We start from the raw sequence: 3,671 nt of genomic DNA on the forward strand, positions 1-3,671 counted from the left end.
ATATTCAAAACTCAGAAGAAGAAAATAACTTCTCCCAGTCATGTTACCTAAGTAGGAATTGCAACTGGCTGCAAGTAACAGACCCAAAATAATGATGACTTAAATAAGATAAAGTTTTATGTTTATCTTCTGTAAGAGAAGCCTGGGGTTGGGCAGTCCAGTTGCTCCCCGGATTTCACGAAGGTCACAGGCATCTTAGAACTTTCTGCTCTACCCTCCTTGACAATGGCTTTTATTCTCAAGGTCAGTCAGTGGTCCCAAGATGGCAGCTGCAGCTCCAGCCATTGGGTCTGCATCCAAAGAAGCAAGAGTGAAGGGACAACAGCATCCGGCAGGTGAAGAGCTTCGGGCCTACAGAGAGATTTTTTGGCCTCCACCTAAGTATTTCCAGACACATCTCATTGGTCAACCGTTGTCACGAGGGAGGCTGGGGATCTAGAAGGATCATACTTTAGCCGGGCATATTGCTGCCTTCAGAAAACTAGAGGTTTTATTACCAAAGAAGATGGGGGAAAAGGATATTGAATAAGCAAGTAGTCTCTGACATTTCTTCCAGAAAGCCAGATTTCTGGCTTGGGCAATTGGCTAAACTGAGTGGCGGTGTCATTTCCTGAGGCAGGCGACACAGAAGAAAGAAGAGGAGGAATTCAGTCTGAGGCAGGTTGAGTATACGCTGCTGGAGACATTAAGGTGAAGGATTTTGTCGTAGGCGGAACAATGGCCCCCTAAAGATGTCCACATCCAGGTCCCTGGAATTTATGAGTAGGTTACCATACATGGCAAAAGGGACTTTGAGTTGTGATTAAGGGGTGTTATGGGCTGAACTGCATTGTCTCCACATTCATATATTAAGATTTGAATCCCCAGCACCTCAGAATTGGACTGTATTTAGAGACAGAGCGTTTAAAGAGGCCCTGATGAAATGTGTCTGGGGTCCCTATAAGAAGATGAGATTAGGGAACAGACACGCAAAGAGAAAGGACCACGTGGACACACAGGGAGACGATGGCCATCTGCAAGCCAAACAGAGAGCCCGCAGAAGAACCAAACCTGCTGACACCTTGCTGTTAGACTTCTGGCCCCAAGAACTGTGGGAAAACAGATTTCTTGTGTTCAAGCCATCCAGTTGTGGCATTTTGTTATGGCAGCCTAAGCAGACTCATAAAAGGATTTTAAGATTGGGGGATTATCCTGGGCTATCCAGGGAGGCCCAATGTAAGGTCTTATATAAGTGCCCAACATACAGCACCACATAGGGGTCCTTATAAATGAAAGAGGGAGGCAGGAGGGTCAGAGAAGAGCTGTGATGACATAAGAACACCAGCCGTCTTCTGCGGACGTTGGCTATGAAGATGGAAGGGGCCTCAAGCTGGGGACTGCAGGTGGCCTTCAGAAGCTGGGAAAAGCAAGGAACAGATTCTCCCCTAGAGAATCCAGAAGGATGCAACCCTGCCTGCACCTGGGCTTTAGTCCTGTGAGATCCATGTTGGACTTCTGATCTCCTGAACTGTGAGATAATGAATTTGTGTTGGTTTAAGCTACTAAAGTTATGGTGTTCCTTTTTATTTTACAACCACAATAGGAAGCTAATACTGCATATTCAGTAGGCATTTAGATGTATGTTTTGCAAAGTCACCGACACACAGAGAATAACTGAAGCCACTGTCATGGACAAAATCATTCAGAGAAGTATTTAGAATGAGGAAGAGATGGAATCTGGGGAAGAATCTTCCAGGAGACCAACATTCCAGGAAAGGGAAAAAACTGCACTGCTGTTTCTTTGATGACTGGATCTCAGGACAGAAGTATAGCCAGATGGGGACACGTGGGGGGACATTGATCCCCCAAAGTGCCTTCCTTAGACATGACAGCTGTACAACACAATTGAAGGCTATGATGTACAGGCTTCCAAGGAAACAGCAAAAAGCAAGACCGTGAAATAGAGGTGTGAATAGAATCAAAATGGCATTGCTTTTTATAGGCTGTGGTCCTCCTACTAACCCATAGGCAGCTCCCAGTCCCCCTCTCCCTCCATCTCCCCATTCCTTTCCTCTTGCCTCCCACCCCTGACGTGAACACCTGTCATAGCTCCATTCTAGAGAGCTGGAAAGGCAGCCTGGGGTCAGACTGACATGGGCACACACCCTCTGCATTCCGTCCTCCCTGTCTCCATCCTACTGTATCATAACTGATGATCTCCTTGCTTCTCTCCTCTGGGGACTCTTCTGATTGCTTTCTGAGATGAGAGCTTGTCTTCCTCACAGCATCCCCAGTTTTGATGTCTGGTGCATGGCAGGTACTCGGGGCCTTGAAATGCCAGGCTAATAGCTACTCCTGAGGGAGGGATCAGAGACCATGTCTGAGAAAGGCATCAGAGGAAGGGAAGGGCCCCAGGCCCCCAGGGAATGAGTTGGGCAAAGGCTGCCACAATAGAATCTGTTTCCCTTCTCTTTCAGGTCTTCCTCCCATGCAACCCCACAGGAAATGGACTGTGATTGATGCTTACATTCCTTTATTGATTGAAAAAGAGCCCAACATAGTCTACATGATTATCAGAGGGGCCACTGGCCATCACTCCCCCTCCTCTTTGCAGTTACTTTGGTGGTTTTGCCAGAGAGCCCTGCTGTGCAGTGGGAGATGATCTTATTTTGGAGGTGACCTTTACCGAAACTTCTTTCTTTTCGGAATAGGAGACCTGGACTTGGAGAAGGCCTGAAATCTCTCTTTCCTGCACCTGTAGTCGACAGAAGTGAGCACTGTCCCTTAGCCATAGAGGACCCTCCCTATGGAGACCAGGGGAAGCTGACCGCACAGACCATGGCTGGGCTGGTGGAGTGCCTGGAGCTCTGTGCAGGTCTGGATAGGAGGAAACGGCCCACAGGAACTGACCCTCCTTGCAGGTGCCAGGAGCACAGACTCAGGGCTCCAGGGATGGGGATGGAGGTAGGACCTGGGAGGGCAATTGTCTTCCCTGGTTTCTGCTGGGGGCTTCTTTCTAGGACCTGGTGTAGTAGAGTCAAGGCCCTTCAGTGACCAAGCCCAATGTCCTTCAGTGACTCCTCTCTAGTCGTGAGAGATAGAGGGAGGGTCTTCTGAGAATGAAGGAACAGGGTAAGTGGCCCCTAAAGCACCTCTGCCTGCGGGAAGACCTGATGCTCAGCAGCTCTTCTCTGGAGAAGTGGTATTGGGTCTTTTAAACGTTTTTTTTTTTTTTGAGATGGAGTCTCCATCTGTTTCCCAGGCTGGAGTGCACTGGCATGATCTTGGCTCACGGCAGACTCTGCCTCCAGGGGTCAAGCGATTCTCCTGCCTCAGCCTCCCAAGTAGCTGGGATTACAGGTGCTTGCTACCATGCCCTGCTAATTTTTGTATTTTTGGTAGAGACAGGGTTACACCATGTTAGCCAGGCTGGTCTTGAACGCCTGACCTTAAGGGATCTGCCCGCTTCGGCCTCCCACAGTGCTGGGATTACAGGTGTGAGCCCCCACGCCCAGCATGGTATTGGATCTTGATTGCCCCTTTTCTTCTAAGCACTCCCTGTGGGAGGTGGTTTTAGCCTTCTGAGGGGTTATGAACTTGGCCTATAATGTGATGCAATGTGGACACATAACCTGTGTCAGAAGGTCCTGAATCCTCCTGCTGCTCAGTAAGTGAGCCTGGCCCCTGGAACA

Source organism: Mandrillus leucophaeus, unplaced genomic scaffold, assembly GCF_000951045.1.
Source record: "Mandrillus leucophaeus isolate KB7577 unplaced genomic scaffold, Mleu.le_1.0 Scaffold135, whole genome shotgun sequence".
In the NCBI taxonomy this organism is placed as follows: Eukaryota; Metazoa; Chordata; class Mammalia; order Primates; family Cercopithecidae; genus Mandrillus; species Mandrillus leucophaeus.